Below are 17,594 nucleotides of genomic sequence, written 5' to 3'. Positions count from 1 at the left end.
ATTGGGGGGCCCTCTTGCAAAGAATCACAGTCCATCCAAACTTCTCTCACACACATAAGTACTTAAACGAGATCCCAGACATTGGCCACTTTTCAAACATTTAACTTAATCATGAGAAGACTGAGTCTGAAATGCTAGATTTTAGCTTCTATTTTAACATCTAGTACACCTCTACCTCGATATAACGCTGTCCTTGGGAGCCAGAAAATCTCACCGTGTTATAAGTGAAACGGCATTATATCAAACTTGCTTTGATCTGCTAGAGTGCGAAGCCCCGCCCCCTGGAGCGCTGCTTTACCACATTATATCCGAATTTGTGTTATATGGGGTCGTGTTATATCGGGATACAGGTGTACCTTTAAATATAATTGTCCCCAAACTCTAATAACTCTCCTATGTATCCATCACTATGCAAGCTGGGTATAACATGTTAATATAAATGTATCAACAAGACTTCACCTCACAGAAATATTAAACATTGCAGACATATGTAGACTTGCACACACCTATCCACCCTTCAAGTCCAAAAACTTATAAATTATAAAATTGCCAATACAAACACTATTCTGTGTAATTATCATCCAATTACAGAAGGAATCAAAGGTAATTAGTTGCAGTCCAAGTGCAAGAGCACTTATCCATAATTTGAGTAGCATTTATTGCTACTGGTAACCTAACGTTTTTAGCTGTTGTATTAAGCTACAACTGCAGAATGAACCTAGGATAAACTGCTATATTTTTGGGGAAGGGGAAGAGGTGGAGGGGCAGTATTTGCTATAGATGTCCTCTTCCTCAAAGAATAGGCTTAATTTGTACTTGACAAAGTACTTTTCCCAGGAATAAGACCCTTCATCCCTGGAATCTGCATGTTGTGTAAGATACCAGATAACAGAAATATGCATATGTAGCAGCCTTTATAATGTACCACCAATATGAATTTCCATTATTATTACTATTACTTGTATTCTCATACTGCCCAGTCAGCAGCGTACTAGGTTCTGTACAAATGTATAATTAAAGACTCTCCCTGCATTGCCCCACCACTGGTCTGATATTGTCATTTCCGCTGGCCCCAAAATCTGCCTATAAACATACTGTAATACTTTTACCAGTGTAGCTCTCACCAGGATAATAGCTGGAAAAATTCCATCACATTATGTTGTCATGGGTTGCTGCCTGGCAACAGATATGAAGACATATAACATGATATAAGTCCCAGTTTCTTACATAAACCTCTATACATTGCCTGGAAAAAGCCTTAATTATATAAACATATGATCTTAAATTATTTAGTAACGTCACTTAGAAACACTTTTTTTTATTTTGCCTCAGAGCCTTACAGATAAAATGTTAGAAATCTCTTGGATGCCAGCGGAGCAATGCACTATCCACTGATCTGTAAATAAAGATAAACTAAACTGACAGCATAGTCAACAAATTTCACCAAGGCAGCACAGGGCACGTGCGCTACCCTCTCCCTATCTACATAAAGAAGCATCCAATTGACTCTGTAATAAGTAGTAAACCCTGTTAAATATGTATAATCTTATATAGACATTTGCGTTTGTTATCAGCCATGCTATGCTCACTACCTCCCTAACACTCATAAGGGCTTAATGAGCTGTAGGTGTAGCTGGTTTAGTTTATTGCACTCAAGCTTCATTTAAAGTCTAGTTTTAACAGTCAGACAAGGGAATTTAAGCACAGTGTGGCAAGTTTCCAGACCAAATACTAGGCCAACACTGTTTCAAAATTAGTCTATCCAAACAGCCCACGATGGGTGAAATTGCATGTCACAGAATGCCAAAGGAGTCTGTGTTCCAGATATCTGCCTCCAGTGAACTAGGGGAGAAATAAAAGCAGTAAAGAGTCCTGTGGCACCTTACAGACTAACTAGACGTATTGGAGCATGAGCTTTCATGGGTAAATACCCACTTCGTCGGATGCATGTCCGAAGTAGGTATTCACCCACGAAAGCTCATGCTCCAATACTTCTGTTAGTCTATAAGGTGCCACAGGACTCTTTGCTGCTTTTACAGATCCAGACTAACATGGCTACCCCTCTGATAATAGGGGAGAAATGGTTTTCAATTATTTACCATCACTGAGATTGGCAAGATTATTCCTGCTTTGACTGAAATTTTCAGCTGTTGGATCATCCAAACCCTAACTACAAAATGTGAAAACAGGAGTTGGTCCTGCCACAGATATGCTGAAAGGGCAATTGAATTGGCATGGTGATGTTAAGCAAATAACAGCATGCATTAAAAGTCTGGGGTGGCACAGGGTTAAGGTTTCTGCCTAGCCTGAACTCTGTGTTACTTCTATTTCACCATGTATGCCTGGGCCCTTCAGGCAGGAGTAGGGCTAAGAGACGGTCTCCAACTTGATTTCAGCCTAGCGCAGGAATTATCAAACTTCATTGCACTGCGACCCCCTTCTGACAACAAAAATTACTACATGACCCCAGGAGGGGGAACTGAAGCCTGAGCCCATGCAAGTCCTGCTGCCCCAGTTGGGAGGGCCAAAGCCAAAGCCCAAGGGCTTCAGCCCAGGCAGGGGGCTTGTAACCTGAGCCCCGCTGTCCAGGGCTGAAGTCCTCGGACTTCGGCTCTGGCCCTGAGCAGTGGGGCTGAGGCTTTAGCCCCAGGTGGCAGGGCTCAGGCTTTGGCTTCGGCTTCAGCCCCAGGTCCCAGCAAGGCTAAGCCAGCCCTGGTGATCCCATTAAAAGGGGGTCGTAACCCACTTTGGGGTTCCAACCCCACAGTTTGAAAACCACATCATGTTACACTTAACCCACTTAAAAATCCACTTTAAAATATCAGACAGACAATCTAACAGCAGTTTCTGATCACCCATTTGCTTTTTGAAATGGACACGGGAAATATTTATTGATCCAATAAAGGGAACAACGTAAGATTATTATATATTTTCCCCTATTTTTTCCTAAGAGATCACTATGCTGACACCTTTCTTGCATTTAAGTTTTACAATGAATGTTTTAAGTTCTTTATTTTTACTTTAAAATGACATGATTAATCACCAGCCTCTTAGGTCACTAGAGACCTATCCCCGGCTCAGATCTGTTTGTCTAGGGAAATTTCTGAAAAAATACCCATTGACTTTCACTTCAAAAACCCATTCAACACGAGAGCAACATGGAGCAGAAAGCTAAGCTCATGCTGCTCATTTTAAAATGAAGGATGATTACTTTTAAACCATTACCAAAACTGTGAAATGACCATCTGCTCTGATCTGGGTGGAAATTACCTCTGTGCAGAGGGCCAGGATTAGGTCTATTCATCACTTAAGTCCTACTTAACTTCTGTTATAAGTGTTTACATTGTGCTTAGGCCATTCATGATACTCTGACATGGATGAATTTAATCCATTTGCAAACCCAAACCATTAACGTGATCAAACCCAAGGTTCGCTCCCTCCACCCCAACCACACACACACACACACACACTATGCATTCCAAATTCAGAGAGCCCTCACACACAACACCCTGTCAGCATCCCCTTGCCTTTACATCATATTCAATTCTATCAACATTGAACAGCTGTTATTAGTTTCATATATAGGTTTATACTAAGATACCACCATCTCCATTACATTTGGAGCATGCAGTGTCTCAGACATGCAGGTGTGTTAGCTGCTGGTAAATGCTGACTTTCTAATGGTGATCATTATATAGCATCACAGCTTGCACTGTATTCTGTTCTCAGTGCAGCAAAACACTAGCAAAAACTACAGGTGCTTGCAAGGATCACACATTTGATAGGTGAGGTAAATTGCCAAGTTCTGTTGCAGAGGTTAAGCAATGTAATGGATTTGAGTGGCAAGATCTTGCCATCACATTAAAAAATATAAACTTTTTAAATGTTACCTTATCTCATTCTTCTAATTTATTATTGCAACTTGCTTTAGGCTGCAACCTTCTCAACCACCAGCACTATGCACTGTTTATAGGATTGGCAAGTTGCCGTCAGCATCGCTCCTGCCATTTTAAAAAATTTCCAATGACATGGAACATAGCAAGAGGGAAACAGAGTTGCCATACTGTACAGAATCTATCTACTTAGGCCAAGATAAACAAGTAGCTAGATTTTCAGAACTGCTGAGCATCTAATATCTCTCACTGAAGTTAACAGGTCCCTCTGGTGCTCTGTGCTTTTGAAAAATAAACACACTGATTAAGCTGTCTAAATATGAATTTAGAGGGAGATTTTCAAAAGACACGAAGGGGAGACAGATGCCCACTCCCCATTGTGCTTTCAACAGGCAATGGGGGCCTAATTGCCCTTTGTGCCTTTCAAAATCTCCTTATTAGGAAGCTCTATTTAGCCTTGTATGTTTGAAAGTCCTAGCCTTCATTCTGAACCTTGCCAGTATCTGATGCTTTATAGGAAGACCAAATCTTCAATTATGCACCTAGCCACTGGCTGCTTAGATTAGATCAGAGAAACTCTCAATAAATGTAGAATTACCAGTTGGCCTCAACAGAGAAAATCTTTAAGCAGATATTCTTTGTAAAACTGGTCTGTTCCCCATCATGTCATCTAGTTCTACCAGATGAACTATGTAAATGGCATGTTTCTTAGTGTGTGTGTGTGTGTGCGCGCACGCGCGCGTGCATTTGTTCTGGCAAGTATTTCGCGGTACAAGCAGCAGACAGATGATGTTCTGGGCTGAGGAAGAGTAAGTGCTTTGGTCCGTTAGGTGTAATTGTTTTTATAAAACCTCTAATCTATGTATTTGGAAAGGCAAAGTAAACACAGTTTATACAATTCACCCTTGACATTCTGCCAAATATCCTCAATCCTATAAAATACCTCCTAATGACTTGAATATAATACTGTGGTGCTATGGTGTCATTTAACTACTTTAGGGTTCTTTTAGTAGCAGCACTATCTGCAGACTTAATATGAAACATACCGGATTATGCTGCCACTAAAATATTGTTCAATGCTGCTGAAATTTCAAATTAATTCCAAGAGACAAATCATTATTCAGCTCTGTCTTTAGCACAGATACAATCCCCCAAGTTAGTTTAATAAAAGCAATTTTACAACTAATGAAGGTTGATATTGTCTTTTTGAGGATACTGGCTAAATGGAAAAATTACTTTTTAAACAGCAAGTGAGTTAGTATCTGTGATGTATTAAGGTCTGTGTGCGACACAGAAAAACTTTGGAGGAAAGAAATAATTTGAGGACCATTGAATTGAGTTACAGAAGAGTTGGTATGAAATGTGCTGAGGAAGCATTGTGTTATTTCATTAAAAGACTAGACTGGTCTAGCTTTCACTAGATATTGCAAAATTTTCTCTCTCTTTCTCACACACACGTCTTCTCTATGCTGGCAACCCCCCCACTGCTAGTAACACTGGGAAATTTCCCAAGAATTACCGGCCATGTAAGTAGGGACAGAGTCTCAGCTGCTGTAAATACATATAGTTGCCACTAAACCTACTGAAGTCAACAGAACTAGGCCAATGTATGGCAGCTGAGGATGTGTCTCGTAGGCTTTGCTGTGCTATGGTTTTCCAAAGTTGAATACACAAACTCTGGCTTTTCAGTTTTGTTTTGACATAATTCCTGTTTCTAGATGAGTATTGCATACCTTTAACTTTTTTCATAACTACTGGCACTGAGGGATACCAGTCTGGTACTCTCCTATAACCAATGTATAATTCAACAGTGAACATTTGCTAACCAACAAGCAAGGGCATTCGTTACCAGAAAGTGACTGGGGCAAAGGGTTGAGATCAAGAGCAAACTTTCTCCCTGTGGAATTCTGTGGGTTTCTAAACTTGTATTTTAGGTTAATTTCTCTTCTCATTCCCCAGTTAGGACATGGGCTACTCACCTCCCTCATAATGAAGCAGCTTAAATCTGAGAGAAAATACTCTGGAAAAATTAAAGAAAAAGAGTGTATTTTGGTAGTATTCTAAAGAACAGAAGAAAATACACTAAAGCCAAAGACAGGTAATGAAAACCATTTACGGTGGCAAGCCTACATCTGGAGTAATCAGGCCTTTTCGTCATTCATACTGCTACTCACCTCCTCATTCAATAGTACTGTCCTAGTCCACCCACTCGGACATAATACTTCCCCCTCCCCGTACACACAGTTTCCTACAATTGACAGACCCTTTCACATCCTGATCTCTTGTGTATCTGGAGATCCTGGCTATTTTCAGCCTGTTTCTTTTCTATTGCCTGCCAAAGCATAGACACTGAAGTGCTCTGAATGCTACTACAGCATGATTGGTAAGAGAAAAGCTTGCAGGGGCTTACTAGTGCCACTACAGACAGCAGATGGAAGAAACAGGGACCACTGGTACTCTGGGGATTTCAGGGGAGCTGCAAGAGCTAAGGCAGCAGATTAACAGCTGTGAGTGCAGGGATGGGAAGGAGGAGATGGCTCTAGGGACTGGTAATGGGAAGAAGGAGCATTTCATCTCTAGGTCATTAGTTCAAACCAGGTCCAGGATGTTAATGTCTGAAAGGCATTACCATCTGACAGATGTTCATTGGGCTCACGCCAGCTCCTAGTGGGCAAGAATCAATATGACCAAACAAAGGAAAACTACACCCTATTTAGCAGCCCTACTGGTAGTCTCAGCAGAGAGACCAAAGGTGGAATGAGTATGGAGAATGAAGTATCTCATATCACACTGCAATGGAGGTTCATACAGAAAGTATTATAATGCCACTAAGGAAATCAGCGGTGCAGTCACACCTACTGTACTCTGTGCAATATTGGTCACTCCATTGCAAACAGAATATTACAGAATTGGAGGGGGGAGGGAGTCAGAGAAAGAAAACAAAAATTAATAAGAGCCTGTGGGTCTCCCAGAGCCTCACAGGCTCACATGTTTTGGGACTGTCCCAGGTCAGAAGTAGGCAGGAGGAATAATAAAATGGAGCCCTCCTAAAAAGTACAGCCCCGAATAGCTGTGAAAAATGCATCATGAACCATGAAATCTGATCTCCCCTGTGAAATCTGTCAGGGATGGCAGGGCAAGGCTAAAGATGCCCCAGCCAGGGATTCTACCATGCCTCGGACTCCAGTTGTTAGTCCTGGCTGGGCTAGGGAGGGATAGGACTTCCTCTTCCCCTGCAGGGACTGCTCTGCACTCCTGTCCCACTTCCTGCCCCATCACTTGGGCCACTGCACAGAGAGCAGCAGCAAAGCTTCAGAGTTAAGAATGAACTCGCGATGTGCCTATGTATCAAAGCTTATATGGTATAAAGATGGTGTGAACAGAAGTACATTTCACCATTCAGAAACTAGTCCATGTGTTTGTATTATGCCAGTGGCTCTCAAACTTTTTTACTGCTGACCTCTTTCACATAGCAAGCCTCTGAGTGTGACCCCCCCTTATAAATTAAAAACACTTTTTATATATTTAACACTATTATAAATGCTGGAGGCAAAGCGGGGTTTGAGGCCGAGGCTGACAGCTCGCGACCTCCCCATGTAATAACCTTGTGACCCCCCGAGGGATCCCAACCCCCAGTTTGAGAACCCCTATATTATGCTTTGTTTAATTTTATAGAAACATATGCCACACAAGTCATACTATCCAATTATCCCTTCAACATGCATTTCACTAAAACGTGCCAATTCCTAGAACAGCTTATGAAAGACCCCTAGAACAATACATTTCTGATAGCTGGAAGAACACTCTGAACAGATAAACAAGATTAAGAAAAAGAAGTAAAAATGTAGCCAATGTTAGCCAATAAACTGTTTTCATATAGGAGAAAAAAATAAAGACACAGACAGTATCTTATTTCTTTTGGAAATATTTCTCTACACACAAAGAAAAAAATGCATGCTAACGCCCTTTAAAAGGACACGAAACTATGCTTGGATCTTTTCCATAGCAAAATAAAATGTTTTCTAGTACAGGATACAGCAATAACTATCCTGAAAGGCTACATGATCACAGAGTATTTGAAAAATTGCTCTTAGACTGCTTTAAAGCAGTGCAGACAAAAAAAAAGCTCAAACAGAAACAAAAAACACCCCACAAAAAGCCCTATTTTCAGAGGAAGGTACACCAAACTAAGGGCCTGTCTATACTGAGTTTTTCTTTTTGCACGTGCGTAACACAAATTCCTGATGTGGAAGTGCTACACAGTATAATTTATCCCAGGCAGTATGGAATCAGGTCTTAGCGTGTCTATATTAGGAGGTTTACACTGGTGCAGCTATATCGGTATAATTTCAACAGTTCTAAGAACGCAGCGTCAAAAATAGAACCTATTCTGTCCGCTTTTCGTTACCGTGAAACTCCATCTTTCCCAATCACTGTGAAATTCATTGAAGAAAGTGTAGCTTGTGAAAAGTTAGTTTAAATTGTGAGTCCCTTTGGTCTACTGTATACAAGATTTCCTTACAAAGGCTTACAGGGCTTAAGATGACTTTCGATGGCTAAGTCTCTGCATGAAAAATAGCCTCCCAAAAACAAACTTCCGTTTAAAAAAAAATGAGCTGCAGAAACTCCCTTTGGATTCTCAGATAACGGCAAGATAAACTAAGAGACAAGGGAAAGCACTGAGACATTTTACCTCCAGGAAATAAAACTCACATACAATGTTTGCACTATCTAAGAAGTCATGTCAGTGTCTTTTATTCCAGTTGGGCATTTACCAGGGTGTTACACGTGACAGCCTTGAAGACAACTCAAGTATAAGGTTAATAAAGGTTTATTCAGTTTTATCCAATACAGAGTTAGTTGGGTATTTCTCTATATTTATCTGTGTTCATTTCTCCTCTGTATCAACTTTTCTTTTGAAGGAAATACACTTCTCCCTCGATATAACGCAACCCAATATAACACGAATTCGGATATAACGTGGTAACGCAGTGCTCGGTGTGGGGGAGAGGCTGTGCACTCCGGTGGATCAAAGCAAGTTTTATGACTCAGGACACAGTAGTTTGCTCTGGATTCCTCAACTGAAAATCCTTAGGGGTTTGAAGGAAAACTACAGTGTACACTTCTAATCTCTAAATGAAACTCCACTAGTGTCAGGTGAGTAGTCTTGCAACAGGTTGGTAAGACCCCCTTCCCCCCCAAAAAATACAGCATTAAAAAGCCTAACCATTTTTAGGTTCAGTGCAGGCATCAACCCAAACTTATGGGTTTCAAGCCCTGATGCATGGTAGGCTTAGGAACCAGATAGTGCTAACACTGCTGCCCAAGGTAGCACTTGCTGCAGCCTGTCCAAATTTACAAAATTTAATTAACGGGAGAGAGCACTTCCTAAATAGTCACTGTGTACAAAGGGAATACACAGCGCAGGTGCAAACTACTCTTCAGTTTACAGGAACTACATAGCTTTCTGACCTGCAAATCTGCCTGTTGTTGGCTTCTATTTCTTCGGTCACAACAAACCTACAGACACTGTTTCTTTCTTGAGATTTCCCAAAAGGACAAACTAGGCATGAGTTTTTACAGGCCAATCAAGAGCTTTGGAGTAAAACTGAATATCAATTCATAGAGGTTAAGATGGAGATTAATTCACTGAGATTGCATTGTATGCCATGTTCCTCTTCCAAAGGGGAACTATAGTCTCTTCCCAGGTAAGGAGACTTTCTTTCCTTCATTCCAAGCTACACTCAGGAAAAGCAGAGCAGGACTAGTTAGTGGTGTGCTGTAAAATATGGCATCCAGTTTCTTTATTCTCACAACCACTATACAGCTGCTAGAGGATAAAGCCTTCCATAGTAAGTGTAACAAGCCCTATAGTTTCCTCCAAACCAGACTAAAGTACCCAAGAGAGGCCGAAAAGTCACTGAATATAACCTGCAGCCTGTGCTGAGTGTGGAGAGAACTCTTCTGATCTAAAGGCATTCCTGGACCAATTCCATTTCCTGAATATGTCAATTGCTTTTCAGGGACCAATCTACAGGAACAGTTAAACGCATCTGCTGTAGTGACCTCTTGATAGTAAAGGGGAGGAGAGATAAGAAACATCTGCTTATCAAGGAAGAGTATTTGACCCAAGCCCTCTAGTATGCCTGTAGATCTTTCCAAACACCCAGAGATCTGACCAGCATACTATGGCTAAAAATAGCCTCTCAGAAGGCCAGAGTGACATGTGGGGTTTTCCAACTGCTCTCTAACATTGAATATGTACATCAGAGATCGGCAATCTTTGGCATGCGGCCCGCCAAAGTAAGGACCCTGGTGGGACGGGTCAGTTTGTTTACCTGCCGCATCCACAGGTTTGGTCAATCATGGCTCCCACTGGCTGCGGTTCACTACTCCAGGCCAATGGGGGCTGTGGGAAGCAGCACAGGCCAAGGGATGTGCTGCCCGCCGCTTCCCGCCGTCCCCATTGGTCTGGAGCAGCAAATCACGGCCTGTGGGAACTGCGATTGGCTGAACCTGTGAACGCGCCAGGTAAACAAACCGACCTGGCCCGCCGGGGTGCTTACCCTGGCAGGCAGCGGGCTAAAGTTGCCGATCCCTGATGTACATGTTTATTTGGGTCTCTCTGTCGATCACTGACCTTTAACAGTGACATTATCACACGATCCCTTAACACTTAAGGCTCGCCTTAACAATTCAGTTCATCCAATGGTGCATGCTGCAGGAAGACCTAGTAAGACCCTATTCGCCGAGGTAGAGCTGTGAGCTGCACTTCCATTTGGTCTTGAGGAAAACAATGGAAAAAAAGACGAATAGCATGTGACCTCCATTTCCAGTTCCAAAACCCAGAACTGCTGTTAGTTCCCACCCACACCTGCTGCAGCCTTGAGACCCATGGTTTGGTACATTTAGTTCTCCCTAGAGAGGTTACTGGCTCCTGCCTTTCCTTTCATGTAATATTTTCCTTCTGTGAGCCTTGCTTTTTTTTTTTTTCTTAATCTCTTCCATTCCTTTCCTCCCTCACAGCTCCTACTTCTTCTTGTCCTTTTCTACTCGCCTCCTTTCTCTGTCATCCATTATTGTCCTGGGTTTTATTGTTTTCTCACCAGCCAACTGGAAGATTGCGTCTCCTCCTCTTCCCCATGTAAGGGTCTTCTCCACTTAGTATCCTCTACTCCCTTCTGTCAGACTTTCCCAACAGACCCTGGACACAAGTCACAGGAGTTCAATGCTAATAGCTGAGACAGAAAGGTGGCACCTGGTGTGATCAATATCCCAGAGTTTACTGGAACAGGAAAATATTCCGGTTTCAATAAAGCCACTGAGACTGCATTTGCAGACCAAGATAGTCTCATTCAACAGGAATATCCATTCACAAGATAAACTGCTGAAGAAAAGCTTAAAAGACAAGGATGGTTTTTGGTTAAGGAGCTGGTCTGGGATGCAGGAGCTCTGGGCTCAATTTTAGATTCACTTACAGACTTCCTCTTTGACCTCATGCAAATCACTTAATCTGTCCTTGCCTCAGTTCCACAACCATGACATGGGGGTAATGCTATTTCTTTTCCCTGCCCTTTCTCTGTCTTGTCTCTTTCGAGTGTATCATCTCCAGGACAAGGACTGAGTCTTTGGCTACATCTTTGCTACCCGCAGTATCAGCAGGTAGCAATCGATTGCTCGGGGATCGATATATTGCGTCTCATCTAGATGCGATATATCGATCCCCGAACGCTCTTATATCGATTCCGGAACTCTACCAACTCGAACAGAGTTGCGGAGTCGACATGGGCAGCCACGGACATCGATCCTGCGCCGTGAGGACGGTGAGTAATTCGATCTTAGATACTTCGACTTCAGCTACGTTATTGACGTAGCAGAAGTTGCATATCTGAGATCGATTTTCCCCCATAGTGTACACTAGCCCTTACTATGTGTAGTGTCTAGCACAATGTGTCCCAGACCTCTGCTGGGGCCTCTAGAAGTTACCATTTTATAATTAAAAGGAGCATGTCAAAAGCATTTTTTGTTCATGAAAAATGGCCTTCCATTTTTAAAGGTGAGTATTTTCACAGAATTGTTCAAAATTTTCTAATTTCAATGAAAATCTGAAAAGTTAGGTTTTTTTAAATTTATTTTTTTTCCAAACAAAAACAAACCTGACAATTTCAGGAATTTTTTAACCAAGTTTTCTTCATTTCTTTCAATTTTTTCGTGGATTATACTTACCATTGTCCAAACAGCATTAATGAGAGATTAAAATAAGAGAGAGAGTTTTCAGAGAAGTCCAGAGAATTCCTTTTTAACAGAAGGAAGATTACTTCCTCTACAAGAAGCCTGTGATTGCTGTTCTCAGGGCCAATGGCTCTTCCCTGGCTAAATGCATCTACAGTATGAAATTCTGCAATGCTGTTTCAACACAGTCCTTGAGAGCAGGTATATATTTTTGAAGTTTAAACAAGGCCACGGTGTCACATTGTGCAATTGCAATGGAACCAGTATGTTCACCTCTAATTTCATCACTCATCACTACTCTCACTCATGCATAAAGCTGTATCGATACAGCTACAAAGCTTCCACTAACCAGTCACTCGAGTGGAATGGCCCTATCCTGTCCAAGACTGAGGCCCTCACACTTCATCCTCCCGCCCGGTCTAGATTGGTGTTTACAGAGTCTCAGTGCTTTTCTTATAGTGAGAAAGAGCAGGTTTGCATAATCTTAATTGCAGCATCCCAGGAGCCAGAACTAATTCAAAGCTCTCCTAATTTGACTTGGGGATTCTTCACTGTGACAGCAAGACTTAGGGAATGGCTCTTCTCTCTAACCTTGTTTGAGTGATCATCTTTTGTTTCCATTACTCCAGTTTGCAAGATGACAGCTATCAAGACAGATTCCAGAATGCCTTTTAAAATGACACATGTCAAAAGGAACTGTTAAGAGCATCTAAACAGAGGGGTTTGCGTTAATATTTAGCTTGCCAAGAATCACATTTCAATAACAACTGATTTATTCTCTCACACATGTGCAACAACAAAAACATTGCCTGACATTGTTTTTCTGATTTTTCTTTAATTAAAAACACACACTTGAAGACACACTCGCACAGTTTATAACAGAAACCCTCATCATTTGAGCTCTTAGCACTCTCAGATTGCAATGTCCTTGTGCTGGCAAAAAATAAAAAAAGCTGCTCTTTCTGTGAAGCCTCCGGAAATACCATAGCAAACATTCTTGCTCTACAGCAGTGAAACCATGTGACCTGAAGGCACAGCCAGGAACTTCTTTCCCCTGAGTTTCTTCATGGAATGGAAAAAGGAAATTTTTCCTTTGAAGCCAGAATCCATGGACAGGACAGCATACACAAGGTTGTTTTTAAAGATTATTTGGCTGAATTCTCTAACCCATGGCTGGACACATCATATTATTTTGCACTGAAAGGGTCAAGTCTTTAGACATATATTCAGATGTAGAGCACAAACCCGAATGAACCTTTCAGGACACTGCTACAAAAATATTCCCAGGGTATTCTAAAGCAAGGTTTTTATCATTCTTGTTCTGCACTATTCTATTTCTTGGTATAACTAATTAAGAGGTCTTTCCCTCCAGTGAAGACTTGGTTAATTGCTCTCCTTTTTTTTTTTTTGGTCTTCCCATTTTTCAATTTGGTTTTTGTTAGTACTGTTAATGAATGGATTTGTCCATGCAAGTTCTGCTAAGTGTGATCAAAGATGACTAAAAGCATAACCCTGAATAATAGCCTTCCATTTTTATCAGTATTTGTAAGTAATCATTCATGATGTAGGAGGAAGTTGGGGGGGTCATACAATGCTAGTTCTATACCAGTGAATATTTGGTTTTTTTGATTTAAAAGAAAAAAACACACAAAAAGGAAGGCAGCACTACAGTTAAAAAAGTACAGTAAATGGCAGGCACACACCACTAACCGGTTCTAGTGGCCATGTCAGAAATGTTTCTAATTATTGGAGGCAAAACTGGGATGGCATTTTCTGCTGGAAGCAAGATTTACACTATACCCTTCCCCTACAGATACACACCCAGCATATAAATATTGGTCAAACAGTTTTTTCTCATTTGGTTCTTGAAATACGCAGTGGGTAGGAGCAGGGGGCATTTGGAGGCGAGGCTGGGAAGAAACATTGATGAAGAAATGCTTCAGGTCAATCGTCTGCACCTCACCAAGATCTATCATTGAAATGCTGGGGAGCAATATTGGTAGTAATAGATAAGGGAAGTCTACTCTATCATTAATGTCAATCCCTCTCAATATTGGCTCTCAAATTATGATCCTTGGACCACTGGCTGGTGAGCTGCAGAAAGCTGGATGGTCACATGGTACTAACACCTCCTCCTCATTTCCAGCTGCTAATTTGCATTAAAAACAACTGAAAATACATTAAACATTTCCCTAAAGTCACTTCCCCACCTATACTGTGCCATGTAGACATTCTTGAGACTTGAAGAGGAAATGGTCTACATGATAGCAAGTGAGAGGGCAGTTGATTCATAAGACAAAACGTGAACCACACTGCAAAAACACTTGAAACCCCCTAAGGTACTCTGGAACTATGCCAAACGCAGAGATGAAACAACCTATCATCTTATGTATTTTAAATACTATAAAAAATAGATTGAATCAAACAAAGAGTAGAACAAGTTTGAAGGAAATGTCTAAATATGACAAAAACAAACAAAAAAAATACTTGTGTACTTTTCATTCCTCACTACATCTAGACATAAATACTAAACACTGCTTCATTGAAACTACTGTTGAATTTCTACTAAGGGACTGCTAGTTTGTTTATTATAAGTGCATGTTTACTGGGAGTGTGCAGAACAAACTATTTTACAGCTGGAAAGGCCAGTGCAAGAGTTATTTGTTTGTTCTGTATATTAGAATCAACAGAATTAAACCAAGGTAGCCAATGAATGTTTATACCGAGGGCTTTTCTAGCAGTGTTTTGTTATTGCCATCAATTGAACTACTTCTCAAAAGAGCTGATGAACCTTGATAGCAACCAGATGAGTGGTTAAAGCATAAACCACGACGCACTGGCTAGAAAAGACAAGAGGTCGATATGTATTTTACCAGCTGAGAATAGAAATCTTCCTACCTGAGTTCCACCAGTGCCTTCTTACTCTCAGGAGCTGATGACTATTTCCTCAGTGCCTTCACATAACACGATTCATTTTCCTACAATGAAATATAGATGCGTTACTCACACATCCTCAACGGTACAATGCAGCAGCATTTAAGCTGCAAGAGCAGATCTGCAAAAACTCATGGAACTTCAAAAGTTCTAAAAAGCAAGATGTAGGGGGAAAGGATTAAGATTTGGGACCCCAGGTTCTATAACCATCAATTCCACTGATTCGTTGTGAGACTAGGGTGAACTACTTCATCAGTTTGAACCTCAAAGTTTGCTCATCTGTAAAAATGAAGATGAGAAGCTGACAGTGAATTCTACTAAAGCAAGTATCCAGATTTATTAACCTGAAAAGTAAATATTTTTTCTTCAATTAAATGCCACGCTGAACTCTCTTTCATTTTCTTTATGAAGAGTCTTTGCTGAAAGTTATGAACTGTCATTTGAAAAAAACACAACAACAACCCTGAACTTTGCTTAGGTGGAGGAGACAAAATACCACAAGACACCACCTTGAAGCAAAACAGGCAAATTTACAGATTACTTTGGCACGGACCCTTGACGTCTAGGAAATGCTGTTTAAATCCTAAAAGAAATACTGTAAGGGTGGAGGAGGAGGGACAGTGGAAAGCTTACTGGCAGCATGGGTTCTGTTACATGCTGTCTCAGCAATCAAGCAGAGTATCCTTATAGGCTTCTGTTAATAGGCACTAAAACTCAGAATACTGGGCAGAAAAATGAAGAACGTTCACACACGAATACAGTTTGTAATCCTTTTTATTCATTGTCAACTAACTTTTACACAATGATTTTTTGTTTGCAAGAACATTCATGAAAAGTCAGTCTTCCAAAGCAGAAAATATCCCACATGATTTCAATGCCCACTCCATCAGCAACCGCTAATGATCAATTATCAGGAGTTGAAGCCAGATACTTAAGGAACAACTCAGACACTGCAAAATACTCACATTAAGGGTTAGATGACAAATGAAGAATAATGAAAAAATGTATGTTATAATTACTTCCTATTTGGATTGCAGGAGTATTTAGTTTGTTAATAGACAATTCACAAATAGTGAAAAAGCTAAAAATTAAATTGTTTGCTAAGAACAGCATCCTCAGCTGAAATAAGTATATTGTCATGAAGCCACAATCTGCCTCAAAAACTGATTTGGCTGTATTACTTGTCCAGGTGAAAAATAACCATTTTAGGAAGCCTGCATTTTGGCAGACACTATTGGCGAAAAATTGATCTTTATGGCTCCTGACAATAATCTCTTCAAAACTCCATTATGTATTTGTTCTCTTCGACAAATTCCTTCCCTCTCCCCCCCCCACAATTTTAACTTCTTTCTACTAGAGGTTAAACTTTTGTTTCACTCAGCAGAGGAATCAGGAGTCCTGGGTTCTATTTCAGGTTCTGCCACTGACACACTGTGTGATTCTGGGTAAATCACTTCACTGGTCCTCAGTTTTCCCACCTGTAAAATGGGAATGATGATACTAATCTTCCTTTTTTAAGTGTTTTCAGATTTATGGCTGAAAAGCATTATGCAACAGTTGATCGTCATTATTATTAATGATCCCACATTATGGATTCTCCAAACGCATCTCTTCCGTGCTGTCCATATCCTGTACCTCCGCTGACACTCGTTATCACCAACCCATTGATTCAGTATCCCAAACTTCTCTCTGTCCTTCTGTCACTTTCCTGTAAGTACTGCACATGCAGTGAGGCAGTTATATAAGCAGTGCACCATGAAGAGGAATTGTGTTATACGAACATGGACAATCTCTCCCAACAAAGCTTCCAGTTTGCATATCAACATTGTCAGAGCAATCATGGCTTGGAGAAGACAGTGCAAGTCTGCTGCTCCTGCAGAGCCAGCAGAGGGAGCACAAGAACCAGTTTGTGGGACCCAAAGGAATCATTTTTTTTAAATAAAGTTTCTTGGCTATGAAATGCTCGATCATTAAAATCCAAGGCACTTGGTATTAGATTATTTCTAGTACCAAAAGGCATGTGTAGTGCATTACAAGTTATAAAAGACTAAAATCTCTGCTCTGAGACAATGGCACTCTAAGATCAATAAGTGAAAAGACAACCAACACATTACATACAGACTAGGAACATTGTGGGGGTGATGGAGAGACAACAGTGTTGTCTGCCAATTGTTGTGATTTTATCACGAGTCTGACAATATTTGGTGTTTTTCTTTAAGCCTCAGCTCCTGGAATCCTGTGATTACATGAAAATCTGTTTCCGTTTTAAAAGAAAGGGAGTTGTCCAATTTCTAGCTCCCAGTGTTGTGTAGAAAAGTTCAGAAATGTGACCCAAGTGTACACCCCAAAGACTCAAAAAACAAAAGACAAATAAAAAGAACCCAAAATATGGGGTGGGGTGGCAGCGCATGGTTTTATAAGTATAATGACTTTTAAGCCAATCATAATTTTGGGTGCCTGATTCATGTGTTTTGAACACTTGGGGTTGGTAATTAGCAATTCTGCAAGAGTAAACAAAGGGAAAGGAAAATATAG

General features: G+C 40.8%; 1 protein-coding gene across 10 annotated transcripts in view; it reads right to left on the bottom strand.

Annotated features, from left to right (window-relative positions):
• The window catches only part of ZMIZ1 (zinc finger MIZ-type containing 1), a 522,010-nt gene that overhangs the window by 327,809 nt on the left and 176,607 nt on the right, over positions 1–17,594 (bottom strand). For all 10 annotated transcript variants that reach the window (XM_032786391.2, XM_032786404.2, XM_032786405.2 and 7 more), the window contains one exon: positions 15,024–15,103. The gene's annotated coding sequence lies outside the window, so the exon portion shown is untranslated. The remainder of the gene's footprint in view (positions 1–15,023; positions 15,104–17,594) is intronic.

Source organism: Chelonoidis abingdonii, chromosome 15 (assembly GCF_003597395.2).
Source record: "Chelonoidis abingdonii isolate Lonesome George chromosome 15, CheloAbing_2.0, whole genome shotgun sequence".
Classification (NCBI taxonomy): Eukaryota; Metazoa; Chordata; order Testudines; family Testudinidae; genus Chelonoidis; species Chelonoidis abingdonii.
Note: the sequence above shows the minus strand (reverse complement) of the source record. Positions and strands in the feature narration are given on the sequence as shown.